General features: G+C 42.8%; 1 pseudogene; it reads right to left on the reverse strand.

Annotated features, from left to right (window-relative positions):
* Positions 1 to 2,763: 2,763 nt before the first annotated feature.
* LOC124796699 lies at positions 2,764 to 2,881 on the reverse strand (annotated as a pseudogene).
* Between the last annotated feature and the right edge of the window lie 12,745 nt (positions 2,882 to 15,626).

The raw sequence follows: 15,626 nt of genomic DNA on the forward strand, positions 1-15,626 counted from the left end.
TGAGCGCATACCAGGGCTGCCCAGCCTTGTAGCTTACCGGAGCCACAGTGAAAGAAGGCGAGTATTTTTGGGCTGCACGTAATATACTTAACACGACTCATTACTAACGATAACTTCTGAAGAAAACAGATGGACCAATAAAGGAGTAGAATCGTGTGGTGGCAGTTTCAGATTAAAATATTCAGTTTACCATAGATTTACATGAACGGAATTTTATGGATTTTTTCCGACACTGTGTTAGACGCTCACTCCTTGGGCCGCACTGATAGTTACTTTGGGCCGCATATGGCCCGCGGTTGGACACTCCTGGTGTATATGTTCGTCCCCTCCAGTAGAAACCTTCACGAGACTCTTAAAATAAATCAGTTGTAGAGTACTTGTTTTGATAGTACACTATTGAGAATTTACAATCGCAGCAATTACTTATTTACGAAAAGTGCACTGAAACGTGTCAGATTACTCCGCGCTTCAAGAATGCGCCCCGAGGCAATGGGGTAATTACACGGGCGGGAACTCCTCGGTCAGTTAAATGCTACAAATTTCTTCGCTACGCCGAGGATATCTACTTACAAGTTACTCACACTGACACTGTTCTCGATTCGAATACTGTAATATTTACTTCGTCTTCTTTACTGAAGTAATTTCGGAAGACTGTGTATAATAACTCTGCTTTAGTGGCGCTGTCATCGCTTATATTACCACTGGTATCGCTCAGTGAAGTGTGTATAATAACTCTGCTTTAGTGGCGCTGTCATCGCTTATATTACCACTGGTATCGCTCAGTGAAGCTATTGATTCTGTCTTTCCGTTGGTGTAGTTTTCATAAGACCACAATCTCTTTGGATTTTCAGTCAGATTACGGGACAGTGTTTCATTGTGGAAACTACAGGGTGGCGCACGAAATGTGTTACCAATTGTTTCTTTCATAATTTACGACGCACATTAGATATCCCGCTGGGATCTCTACAGCAGTACCAGCAGAGCTTGGAAAAACAAATGAGTTACAACATGACGTGTAATTCACGATACTGCCGCTAGGAGACTAGTAAGCAGCAATGACTGACAATGGAAGGCTGACGACACAGCAACGATCGGCAATTGTGTTACTTTTTCATGAAACGAAAAGCCTTGTTGTGACTCAGAGGCGTTTTCGACAACAGTTTAACACACGATGGGTCCCTTCCAAGAAGACCATCCACAGGTTGTACGATAAATTTGTACAGGAAGGAACAGTATTGGAAGCGAAGCGACCTCGGCCTAAGCCCGTTTGTTCGCCGGAGAATATTGAAGCTGCACGAGTTGCTGTACAGAGAAGTTCCGGGAAATCGTGCAGAAAGGCAGCAGTGCAACTGAGAATATCCAGACGCTCCGTTCAACGCATTGTTAAAAGTGACCTCCATATGTACCCATACAAGATGACCTGTGCACAGAAGCTTACTGAAGAACACAAGCAGCAGAGACTACTGGTTGCTCAGTGGGCGGAGGATAGGGAAGAAACTCTCAACAACGTTTGGTTTTCAGACGAGGCGCATTTTCATTTAGACGGTGTGGTTAACAACCAGAATGTACGCTTTTGGGCCACTGAAAACCCACAAGTGCATCATGAACGACAACATTATGCTCCGAGGATTACAGAATGGGCAGCAATTTCCAGTCACGGACTTATTGGACCCTTTTTCTTTTAAGAAACTGTGAACAGCGAGTGTTATTTGAGCATGCTTCGCAATAGCTTCATTCCACAGCTTCTTGCTACTGCCTTGCCCTTCAACACGCAGTGGTTCATGCAAGATGGAGCTAGGCCACATACTGCAAACACTGTGTTGCAGTGTCTACACGAGCATTTCGACATGCGGATCATTTCACTCAGGTTTCCAGGTAGCTTCAATGACGGACGAAATTTGCCCTCCAACAGACCAGACCTCAATCCATGTGACTTTTTTCTTTGGGTGTACCTAAAGGAAAAAATTTTCCCCAAACGTCACGTGATTTAATGGAGCTCACAAGACTTATTCTTCAAGCTTGCAGTGAAATTACGGAATACATGTGCCGTAGGGTAATCACTAACTTCAGTGTTCTTTTGAAGGAAGTTAGGAAATGAAGTGGTGGACATATTGAGCATGCGCTGAGTTAGAACAAATCTCCATAGACGGCTCTTCATTGTAGTATAAGTTCCTTTCAGATTGTATTGACAATACAGTTTATATTCAAAAACAAAATGGTAACACATTTCATGCGCCATCCTGTATTACAAGTATCTCGCACTGAAGTCCGCACCAAGTTTCAGGCTGCCTTAAAACATCGCCGCCCTTGGCGATTTTGTGTTCTTTTACATTTGGCATACTTTTTTCGTTGCTTCTGCAACAGTTTCCTGACCTGTTTTGTGTACCGTGGGGGATCAACACAGTCTTTTATTAATTAATTTCGTATAAATCTTTCAATTGATTCAGAGCTATTTCTTTGAATTTAAGCCATATCTCGTCTACATTTACATAGTTAGTTGGAAAGAGTGGAGGCTTTCTCTCAGGAAGGAGTCAAGCAAGTTTTTGTCTGCATTTTTAAAAGCACTCCGTCTTCAGGCCACAAGTGGCCCATCGGGACGATCCGACCGTCGTGTCATCCTCAGCTAAGGATGCAGATAGAAGAGGCGTGTGGTCAGCACACCGCTCTCCCGGTCGTTCCGATGGTTTTCTTTGAACGGAGCCGCTACTATTCGGCAGAGTAGCTCCTCAATTGGCATCACGAGGCTGCGTGCATCCCAAAAAATGGCAACAGCGCATGGCGGCCCGGATGGTCACCCATCAAAGTGCCGGCCACGCCCGACAGCGCTTAACTTCGATGATCTGACGGGAACCGGTGTATCCACTGCGGCACGGCCGTTGCCATTCTGCATTTATATATACATATATTTTGTGTCCACTTTAGGTAAGTTTGGATGCTGCAGTGGTCAGTCTCACTACAACGGCCTTATTCTTACTCATCCCTGAATCCATCATGATATTCCCTATGTTCTCAAGATTCTTTGTTGTTAAGAGTTCAAGTATGTTTTCGCACCATTTACATTTCGTGTGGGTACCTTAACTAACTCCTCAAAATTATTTTCGGAGAAAGCATTTAGCACAGTTTCTGACCATGTTTTATACCTACCACCGGCTTTGAATACGTATTTTCGCCGACAAATCGAGGGCAGATTTAAGTCATCAGTAATTATAAGTGGGGTAACTATTTGTGATAAGACTCAAGTTTTCTTTGAACTTTTCAGAAACTCTATCACCTGAGTCGGGAGGTCCATAAAAGGAACCAGTTGTTAATTTAGTTCGGTTGTCAAGTGCAACCTCTGTCCATAGCAACTCAAAGCAACTAGCTACCCCAATTTCGCTACAAGATGAGCTTCTTCTAACAGCAAGAAAGACGCCACCACCAACTGTATTTAATCTACACTACTGGCCATTAAAATTGTTACACCAAGAAGAAATGCAGATGATAAACGGGTATTCATTGGACAAATACGTTATACTAGAACTGACATGTGATTACATTTTCACGCAATTTGGGTGCATAGATCCTGAGAAATCAGTATCCAGAACAACCACCTCTGGCCGTAATAACTGCCTTGATACGCCTGGACATTGAGTCAAACAGAGCTTTGATGGCATGTACAGGTACAGCTGCCCATGCAGATTCAACACGATACCACAGTTCATCAAAAGTAGCGACTGGCGTATTGTGACGAGCCAGTTGCTCGGCCACCATTAACCAGACGTTTCAAATTGGTGAGAGATCTGGAGAATGTGCTGGCCAGGGCAGCAGTCGAACATTTTCTGTATCCAGAAAGGCCCGTACAGGACCTGCAACATGCGGTCGTGCATTATCCTGCTGAAATGTAGGGTTTCGCAGGGATCGAATGAAGGGTAGAGCCACGGGTCGTAACACATCTGATATGTAACGTCCACTGTTCAAAGTGCCGTCAATGCGAACAAGAGATGACCGAGACGCGTAACCAATGGCACCCCATACCATCACGCCAGGTGATACGCCAGTATGGCGATGAAGAATACACGCTTCCAATGTGCGTTCACCGCGATGTCGCCAAACACGGATGCGACCATCATGATGCTGTAAATAGAACCTGGTTCAAATGGTTCAAATGGCTCTGAGCACTATGGGACTTAACATCTTAGGTCATCAGTCCCCTAGAACTTAGAACTACTTAAACCTAAGTAACCTATGGACATCACATACATCCATGCCTGAGGCAGGATTCGAACCTGCGACCGTAGCAGTCCCGCGGTTCCGGACTGCAGCGCCTAGAACCGCACGGCCACCGCGACCGGCTCAGAACCTGCATTCATCCGAAAAAATGACGTTTTGCCTTTCGTGCACCCAGGTTCGCTGTTGAATACACCATCGCAGGCGCTCCTGTCTGAAGAAAAATTTAAAGAAGAGCAGCGCGTTATGTTGCAGGTTCATTTAATAGGCACGGAAGCGTCACAGAGGTGATCAAGCAATTCCAGGGGCAGACGGTGCAAGAGAGGCGTTCGCCATCGTGGTGTGGTTTATTGTTAAAGTTCCGAGAGCGTACTTTCTTAGAAAAGTCTACCAGTACATTGCTTCCTCCTACGGATTTCTCAAGACCATAAAGGTAAAATTATACAGATTCGCGCCCACACTGAGCCTTACCGGCAATAGTTCTTCTCGCCAAGTATTCGCAAGTGGTATAGGGGAAATGAAAGTGGTGCACACAGTAACCACCGCCACACACCGCAATGTGGCTTGCAGAGCGTAGGTGTAGACGCTCAAGATTACTTGTTGCAGCTGTCTTTCGTTGAAACCAGCGTTGGGTTGACGTCAACGGCACGGAGACGTTCGTCCTCCAGTTGCGGTGCCCTCTTCCAGGTGTCCACAGGTCGTGGTCTAGGGGCTAGTAGCGCTGCTGCCTCTGGATCACGGGCTCCCGGGATCGATTCCCGGCTAAGTTGGGGATTTTCTCTGCCTGGGGACTGGGTGTTTGTGTTGTCATCATTTCATCATCGTCATCATTTGTGAGTGGCTAGATTGGATTGTGAAAATGAAATGGACTGTGTAAAAATTGGAACTTTTTACAGGCGCTGATGACCGCGCAGTTGAGCGCCCCACAAACCAAACATCGTCATCATCACCTTCTTCCCGGCCTCCCCCAGTCGCGAGCTGTAGGCTTAAACTTTCGGACACGTCCGAAAGAACAGACAGCGTATCCATATAAGTATATAGTTCTGGCGATACCAGCAATGACCTTCTTCTTCTGTGCGGATGCATACATATTACCCGAACTCTTACGGGACTTGGTAAGAATGTCTTCCACGAGTAATGAGTGTGTTGGGTAGGAACGCTACGAATGTAGGTCGGGACATAAAAGGTGAGAATGTGGGTCTCGCGGGAGGCGTGCGCGAGATAGTCCTTGCAGTCGCACTATCCTCTGTGCCCTCGTTGGCTCGTCGGATTCGAGTCCCGGTCGGAGCACACATTTTCACCTGTCCCCGTTGATATATATCAACGGCTGTCAGCAGCTGAAGGTATTAATATAAGGCGGCGATCAATTTCTTGCAACGTCCTCCTATCGGGACACTATCGTTCTGGAAATTTCTCCCAGTACTGCCATTACGATCTGCTAATTCGTACAGCAGCAAACGGGCATCTGCCAACTGCACATTTCAGTACACATCCATTGCACTGAAACGAAAACCAATTTCGTGACGAACACTAAACAGTTGATACTATGTGCTTGATACTAGTATAGAAGAGAAGATGGACCCATGTCAACATGACCAATGAAATGAGTCACCTGTTAACATTACCTTCGTTCCTTAGAACAACAAATACTGGCGGTGAACCAAAGAGTTACAACTAACTGTCCGTTCAAAACAAACGTAACTAACGAGGAGTTCTGAATATTTCATGTAAGACTGGAACATTCTGTTTCTGTGCGTTTCCCGTGATCTGATTATGTAGAGAGGTATAAACTGAGTTCTAACATGGAAATAAATCATTTAGAGTCACATGCCGGTATAATACATTTCATTCCTCTATGTGTGAGGAATGTTTTTAAAAAGTTTGGCCGCAGCTATTCGTTACAACCTGTAATCTAGTTTTCTTTCATCAGTCTCCCGAGTGGTTTCATGCGACCTGCAACGAATTCTTCTCCCGTGCCAACCTCTTCGTCTAAGAATAGCACTTGCAACAAACGTCCTCAGGATACATTCTAATCTCAGTCTTCCTCTACGGTTTCTCCCTCCACAGCTCCCTCTAGTAAGTTGTGTCTTAACAGATATCCTGCCATGCTGTCCCTTCTTCTTTTCAGTGTTTTCTATATATTCCTTTCCTCATCGATTCTGCGGAAAACCTCATCGAATAGCGTATCAGCCCATCTAATTTTCAACATTCTTCTGCAGCACCATGTGTCACTTGCTTCTACTATCTACTGCTCCGGTTTTCCCAAAGTCCATGTTTCACTAACATACAAAGCTGTGCTCCAATCGTAAATACTCTGAAATTTCTTCCCCACATTAAGACCTGTTTTGATACTAGTAGATTTCTCTGGCCAGGAATGCCCTTTTTGCCAGTGCTAGTCTGATTTTCATGGGTAATTTGGTTCTCTAAGTAGCAGAATTCTTTAACTTCATCTACTTCCTGATCACCAATCCTGATGGTCAGTTTCTCGCTGTTCGCGTTTCTTTTAATTCTCATTACTTCCATCTTTCTTCGATTTACTCTCAGCCCTGTACTCATTAGATAGTTCAAGCTTTCAACACAGTCTGTAATTCTTCTTCACTTTCACTGAGGATAGTAATGTCATCATCGGAACGTAACATTGATCCCCTTTCACCTTGAATTTTAATCTCGCTCCTGAGCCTTACTTTTACTTTCGTCATTGCTTCTTCGACGTATAGATCGAATAAAAGTGGCGAAAGACTACGTCCCTATCTTACACCCTTTTTAATCCGTACACTTTGCTCTTGGTTCGTCCTTATTGTTCCCTCTTTGTTCTTGTTCATATTGCATATTACCGGCCTTTCCCTAAGGCTTCCACCTATTTTTCTCAGAATTTTTAACATCTTGCACCAATTTATATTATCGAACGCTTTTTCCAGATCGACAAATCCTATGAACATGTCTTGATTTTTCTTTAATCTTGCTTCCATTGCCAAATGCAACGTCAGAATTGCCTCTCTGGCGCCTTTACGTTTTCTTTCCGGTAATCCATACGAATACTTTAAAGAAATTCTCGAAGAACGTAAATAGTAATCCTCAAAGAAAGACATGTTTCTCCCAAAACGCTGTTGGTTAAATTCACTTATGATGTATTCGAAATAGAGAGTGCGACTGACGTATATCTCGCGAAGGGATCATTAGAATAAGATAACAGAGACTAGGGCAAGTAGAGAATAATTACTCTGTCACTCCATACGTGAATGGAAAAGGAAAGAAAACTAACGATACTGGTACCACGTAACCTTCGCCATGCACTGCATAGAGGCTTTCAGAATATATATGTTGACGTCGTAGCCAGAATTGACGTCATATCAGTGCACTCTGTGACGTATGACATTTACCCCTCTGTGCTCAGAGCAGCTTACGTCCCATCCGCACTAATTGAACCTCCTGACGTCACAACGAACTCTCAGGTGGCTTTGAGGAGCGCTATATCGTCAGTCCTATCTAGTTGCCACTCCAGAGTTCGTTGTCTGTAACAGTCGATGACCTCGTCTCCCTCGCCCCAATATCACAGCCCTGCCGGCATCAAGCCCTACAGTAATTACAGGTACAGCTAGAATAAAAGCAAGAACAGGTATATCTTTGAGATATTGTGGTGGACATGTTATATTATTTACATCGCAAAAACGTCACGACATTCTTTGCGGAAGGTTACGTCCAGATGGCTGGTTGGATTAAAAAATGATGTTAGGCGTTATTGCCATCTGAAACAGGAATTGTCAATACAGCCGGGTCCCTATATATAAAGGGTGACCTTCAGATCTGCACGGAAAATCAGACGACGTACAGGTGCTGCTGAGAGGAACCAAAACGTTATCAGCGAGCGAGGAGGCGCAGTTGTGGGCACACCGGACTCCAGGCTGTCTAAGCTGCAGTATAGGTGTCCGCCCCACCAATATTCAAATATGTCTGTTTTAATAATAATGCAGACAGAATTACTTTGTATGGGCTTATACCACTGAATTTTTTAATAGACAGCTACTATGAACAAGTCAGCATTCACCTTTGAAACTCTGCTCCATCGCATCAAATTCACCAGTGGCGTCCAGTCAAAAGCGTAGCACTTCTTTTTCCAGAATCGCTAAGTCCTTACGAGATTGGTTAACGTAATTTTCACGGTTTGAAATGTGTTAGATTTCACAGAAACCCTGCCTTTCCCACATACAAAGCAAGACGTATAAAATTTTTGACGTCTTGCTGTATTTTTCAAGCTCTTGAAGCTGGTGAAAGCCATTTGTAGATTAATTTATTTGTTACCGGGACATTGCGCGAAATGTGCTTGATGTCTTAACCGTAACGTCTGATAGACAGCTTACTGACTGATGATATTTTGCCGGTACAGAGTAATAAATTTAAGAGTTGACAAGACAGTTGGTGTCCAAAAGGAGTAGTCGAAATATAGGAGGGAGTCACTGTCAAGTATATTCATAGATACAGCATACAACCGAGTGCGCCCTGCGGTTGAAAAAAGACCGCCAGCCTCTCAGGACGGTCATGGAAGGTTTCGTTTTGCAGCGGAACGACGTCCGAGAGCAATCAGGAGTGAGAGGTGAGGATCGACGTCATGTTAGCTGAGATCCAGAGCCACAGAGAATGTTCAGTTCTGGCAGCGACTTAAGCCAACACATGATTCCACTCCCACATTCCTTATTGGCTGTTCTGGTAGCATGTGGACACTTCTCTGTCAGCGTATTCTATTGGAACAAACAGCTTCTGCTGATGCGATGCATTTACTTGGCACGTAGACCACAAATTTATGTAGGTCCGCGAGTACCGAGAACTAGAATTATGGTTTGATAAGTATGGTAAAAAAGCAAGACAAAATGCTTATTTCGTTAACAACTAACCTTATTTCTCGACATAGTCTCCTTTGAGGGATATACACTTCGTCCATCGAATTGGGAAAATAGATTCCGTCAGACTCTGCAAATTACTCGTTGACTATAACTATAAATTCCTTATTTGATGAAAATTTCTTCCAAGCATGCCAAAATTTGAAGTCAAGGAACTGGAAGAAATTACTTAGGACTAAATCTGGTGAGCAGGGTGGATGAGGAACCATGGTGTCAATGATTGTGCAATGTCCGCTTGAACTTCATCTAGTACCTTTTTGATTAGTGCGGCAGTCCAACCTCCCGAATAAAAATTTTTAATAACAGCACTAAACAGGGGTTTATCCATTTTCAATCGCAGTCGACACTCTGACCAATTGAGACGGCCGTCAACAATGAACTGTAGGTTGCACATTGTTGAAATTCTTTATACGATCCTTGAAATTATATAGCTTACCGACTATGAAGGTGCAAAAAATATTATATTCCCTCATGAAAATTTATCATCTTTATCAAACCACCCTCATAAAGTGGAAAAAAAATTAATCAATATATCTTATAAAACTGAATGTGTGTATGTATGTACTTTTTTTGAGATATCAGTCTTCTGCTGGGTTTGATATGGCTCACCACGAATTTCTCTCCTGCGGCAGCTTCTTCATCTCAGAGTAACACTTGCAACCAACGTCCTCAATTATTTGGTGAATGTATCCCCATCTTTTACTTCCTATGTAATTTTACCTTCTACAGTTTCCTCTACTACCATGGAAGATATTCGCTGGTGTCTAACAGATGTCCTATCACCCTGTCCCTTCTTCTTGTCAGTGTTTTTCATACATTTCTTTCCTCGTCGATTCTGTGGAGAACCTCCTCATTTTATACCTTATCAGTACATCTAATTTTCAACATTCTTCTGTAGCACCACATCTCACATGCTTCTATTCACTTCTGTTGCGGTTTTCTCACAGTCCACATCTCACTGCCATACTATGCTGTGCTCCAAACGCGCGTTCTCGGAAATTTCTTTCTCATTTTAAGACCTATTTTGGAAACTAGGAGACTTCTCTTGGTCAGGAGTGCCATTTTTGCCAGTGCTAGTCCGTTTTTTATGTCCTCCTTGTTCCGTCAGTCATTGGGTATTTTACTGCCTAGGTAGAAGAATTCCTCAACTTCTGATGTTAAGTTTCTCGCTGTTCTCATTTCTTCTACTTCTCATTACTTTCGTCTTCCTTCGATTTAATCTCAATCCATATTCTGTACTCATTAGACTGTTTATGCCATCAACACTTCCCGTAATTCTTCTTCACTTTCACCGAGGATAGCAATGCCTTCAGCCAATCTTATCATTGAAATCCTTTCACCTTGTATTTTAATTCCACTCTTGAACATTTCTTTTATTTCCATTATTGCTTCTTCAGTGAATAGGTTGAATAGTAGAGGCGAAAGACTACGTCCCTGTCTTACACCCTTTTTAATCCAAGCACTTCGTTCTCGGTCTTCCACTCTTACTGTTGCCTCTAGGTTCTTGAATGTATTGTATATTACTCATCTTTCCCTATAGCTTACCCACGCTTTTCTCAGAATTTCGAATATCTTGCACCATTTCATATCATCGAACGCATTTTTCCAGGTCGACAAATCCTACGTACGTGTGTTGATTTTCCTTCAGTCTTGCTTCCATTATCAACAGCAAGTCAGAACTACCTATCGAGGGCCTTTACCTTTCCTAAATCCAAACTGATCATCATCTAATACAGCGGCAATTTTCTTTTCCATTTTTCTGTATATTATTCTTGTCAGCAAGTTGGATGCAGGAACGATAAGCTGATTGTACGATGATTCTCCAACTATTCGGCTCTCGCAGTCTTCGGAATTGTGTGGGTGATGTTTTTTCGAAAGTCTGAGGTTATATTGTCAGTCGCATATATTCTGCACACAAAAGTGAATAATCACTTTCTTGCCACATTCCCCACTGACGTTAGAAATTTGGATGGAATGTTATCCATCACTTCAACCTTATTTCATTTCAAGACTCTCAAAGCTCTTCCGAATTCTAATTCTAACACTGGATCCTCTATTTATTCCCTATAGAGTCATGTTTCTTGTTCCGTTACATCATCGGATAAGTCCTCCCCCCCCCCCCCCACCCCCAAATGAGGCCTTCGATGTACTCTTTCCATCTATCAGCTCTCTCCTCTTCATTTGGCAATGGAATTCGCGCTGTACCCTTAAAGTTACCACCCTTGCTTCTGATTTCACATAAGGTTGCTTTGATTTTTCTGTACAGTGAGTCAATCCTTCCGGCAATCATTTCTTTTTCCATTTCTTCACATTTTTCATGTACTCATTTCACCTTATCTTCCCTACACTTCCTGTTTATTCCATCCCTAAGTGACTTGTAATTCTGTATTCCTGAATTTCCCCGAACTTTTTCCTAATTCCTTTTTTCGTCGATCAACTGAACAATTTCTTCCGTTACCCATGGTTGCTTCGCAATTACCGCCCTTGCAACTACGTTTTTGTCTCCAACTTCTGTGATTGCCCTTTGTTGTTGTTGTGGTCTTCAGTCCTGAGACTGGTTTGATGCAGCTCTCCATGCTACTCTATCCTGTGCAAGCTTTTTCATCTCCCAGTACCTACTGCAACCTACATCCTTCTGAATCTGCTTAGTGTATTCATCTCTTGGTCTCCCTCTACGATTTTTACCCTCCACGCTGCCCTCCAATACTAAACTGGTGATCCCTTGATGCCTCAGAACATGTCCTACCAACCGATCCCTTCTTCTGGTCAAGTTGTGCCACAAACTTCTCTTCTCCCCAATCCTATTCAATACTTCCTCATTAGTTATGTGATCTACCCATCTAATCTTCAGCATTCTTCTGTAGCACCACATTTCGAAAGCTTCTATTCTCTTCTTGTCCAAACTATTTATCGTCCATGTTTCACTTCCATACATGGCTACACTCCATACGAATACTTTCAGAAATGACTTCCTGACACTTAAATCAATACTGGATGTTAACAAATTTCTCTTCTTCAGAAACGCTTTCCTTGCCATTGCCAGCCTACATTTTATATCCCCTCTACTTCGACCATCATCAGTTATTTTGCTCCCCAAATAGCAAAACTGCTTTACTACTTTAAGTGCCTCATTTCCTAATCTAATTCCCTCAGCATCATCCGACTTAATTAGACTACATTCCATTATCCTTGTTTTGCTTTTGTTGATGTTCATCTTATATCCTCCTTTCAAGACACTGTCCATTCCATTCAACTGCTCTTCCAAGTCCTTTGCTGTCTCTGACAGAATTACAATGTCATCGGCGAACCTCAAAGTTTTTATTTCTTCTCCATGAATTTTAATACCTACTCCGAATTTTTCTTTTGTTTCCTTTACTGCTTGCTCAATACACAGATTGAACAACATCGGGGAGAGGCTACAACCCTGTCTCACTCCTTTCCCAACCACTGCTTCCCTTTCATGTCCCTCGACTCTTATAACTGCCATCTGGTTTCTGTACAAATTGTAAATAGCCTTTCGCTCCCTGTATTTTACCCCTGCCACCTTTAGAATTTGAAAGAGAGTATTCCAGTCAACATTGTCAAAAGCTTTCTCTAAGTCTACAAATGCTAGAAATGTAGGTTTACCTTTCCTTAATCTTTCTTCTAAGATAAGTCGTAAGGTCAGTATTGCCTCACGTGTTCCAGTGTTTCTACGGAATCCAAACTGATCTTCCCCGAGGTTGGCTTCTACTAGTTTTTCCATTCGTCTGTAAAGAATTCGTGTTAGTATTTTGCAGCTGTGACTTATTAAGCTGATAGTTCGGTAATTTTCACATCTGTCAACACCTGCTTTCTTTGGGATTGGAATTATTATATTCTTCTTGAAGTCTGAGGGTATTTCGCCTGTTTCATACATCTTGCTCACCAGATGGTAGAGTTTTGTCAGGACTGGCTCTCCCACTGCCGTCAGTAGTTCCAATGGAATATTGTCTACTCCGGGGGCCTTGTTTCGACTCAGGTCTTTCAGTGCTCTGTCAAACTCTTCACGCAGTATCATATCTCCCATTTCATCTTCATCTACATCCTCTTCCATTTCCATAATATTGTCCTCAAGTACATCGCCCTTGTATAGACCCTCTATATAATCCTTCCACCTTTCTGCTTTCCCTTCTTTGCTTAGAACTGGGTTTCCATCTGAGCTCTTGATATTCATACAAGTGGTTCTCTTATCTCCAAAGGTCTCTTTAATTTTCCTGTAGGCTGTATCTATCTTACCCCTAGTGAGATAGGCCTCTACATCCTTACATTTGTCCTCTAGCCATCCCTGCTTAGCCATTTTGCACTTCCTGTCGATCTCATTTTTGAGACGTTTGTATTCCTTTTTGCCTGCTTCATTTACTGCATTTTTATATTTCCTCCTTTCATCAATTAAATTCAATATTTCTTCTGTTACCCAAGGATTTCTACTAGCCCTCGTCTTTTTACCTACTTGATCCTCTGCTGCCTTCACTACTTCATCCCTCAAAGCTACCCATTCTTCTTCTACTGTATTTCTTTCCCCCATTCCTGTCAATTGCTCCCTTATGCTCTCCCTGAATCTCTGTACAACCTCTAGTTCTTTTAGTTTATCCAGGTCCCATCTCCTTAAATTCCCACCTTTTTGCAGTTTCTTCAGTTTTAATCTACAGGTCATAACCAATAGATTGTGGTCAGAGTCCACATCTGCCCCTGGAAATGTCTTACAATTTATTACCTGGTTCCTAAATCTCTGTCTTACCATTATATAATCTATCTGATACCTTTTAGTATCTCCAGGGTTCTTCCATGTATATAACCTTCTTTCATGATTCTTAAACCAAGTGTTAGTTATGATTATGTTGTGCTCTGTGCAAAATTCTACCAGGCGGCTTCCTCTTTCATTTCTGTCCCCCAATCCATATTCACCTACTATGTTTCCTTCTCTCCCTTTTCCTACACTCGAATTCCAGTCACCCATGACTATTAAATTTTCGTCTCCCTTCACAATCTGAATAATTTCTTTTATTTCATCATACCTTTCTTCAATTTCTTCGTCATCTGCAGAGCTAGTTGGCATATAAACTTGTACTACTGTAGTAGGTGTGGGCTTCGTATCTATCTTGGCCACAATAATGCGTTCACTATGCTGTTTGTAGTAGCTTACCCGCATTCCTATTTTCCTACTCATTATTAAACCTACTCCTGCATTACCCCTATTTGATTTTGTGTTTATAACCCTGTAGTCACCTGACCAGAAGTCTTGTTCCTCCTGCCACCGAACTTCACTAATTCCCACTATATCTAACTTCAACCTATCCATTTCCCTTTTTAAATTTTCTAACCTACCTGCCCGATTAAGGTTCAAATGGTTCAAATGGCTCTGAGTACTATGGGACTCAACTGCTGTGGTCATAAGTCCCCTAGAACTTAGAACTACTTAAACCTAACTAACCTAAGGACAGCACACAACACCCAGCCATCACGAGGCAGAGAAAATCCCTGACCCCGCCGGGAATCGAACCCGGGAACCCGGGCGTGGGAAGCGAGAACGCTACCACACGACCACGAGATGCGGGCTGCCCGATTAAGGGATCTGACATTCCACGCTCCGATCCGTAGAACGCCAGTTTTCTTTCTCCTGATAACGACATCCTCTTGAGTAGTCCCCGCCCGGAGATCCGAATGGGGGACTATTTTACCTCCGGAATATTTTACCCAAGAGGACGCCATCATCATGTAATCATACAGTAAAGCTGCATGCCCTCGGGAAAAATTACGGCTGTAGTTTCCCCTTGCTTTCAGCCGTTCGCAGTACCAGCACAGCAAGGCCGTTTTGGTTATTGTTACAAGTGTAAGTAGGCTGTTTATGTTTTCTCTATGTAAGTAGGCTGTTTATGTTTTCTTATTGGCAACGTTACGTAGCGCTCAATATGAAAATCACTGGCTGTGCTGTGTGCAGTCTGTGGCTGCTTTGCATTGTTGTAATACTCGCCATTGTAGTGTTAGGCAGCTGGCTGTGAACAGCGCGTAGCGTTGGGCAGTTGGAGGTGAGCCGCCAGCAGTGGTGGATGTGGGGAGAGAGATGGCGGAGATTTGTAATTTGTCATGAACTGATATATATATTATGGCTTGTGATGATATTAAGGTAAATACATTGTTTGTTCTCTATTAATATCTTTCATTTGCTAACTATCCCTATCAGTAGTTAGTGCCTTCAGTAGTTTGAATCTTTTATTTAGCTGGCAATAGTGGCGCTCGCTGTATTGCAGTAGCTTGAGCAGCGAAGATTTTTGTGAGGTAAGTGATTTGTGAAAGGTATAGTTTAATGTTAGTCAGGGCCATTCTTTTGTAGGGAATTTTGAAAGTCAGATTGCGTTGCGCTAACAAAATATTGTGTGTCAGGTTAAGCACAGTCTCGTGTAGAATTGTTCAAAGGGGACGTTTCATATGGCGACCCTGCCAGGATACGAACCTGGAATCTATATTCTCTGCAAGAATCTTCGATGGTGATTGTGCACCTGCACA

This window comes from Schistocerca piceifrons, chromosome 4, assembly GCF_021461385.2.
Source record: "Schistocerca piceifrons isolate TAMUIC-IGC-003096 chromosome 4, iqSchPice1.1, whole genome shotgun sequence".
In the NCBI taxonomy this organism is placed as follows: domain Eukaryota; kingdom Metazoa; phylum Arthropoda; class Insecta; order Orthoptera; family Acrididae; genus Schistocerca; species Schistocerca piceifrons.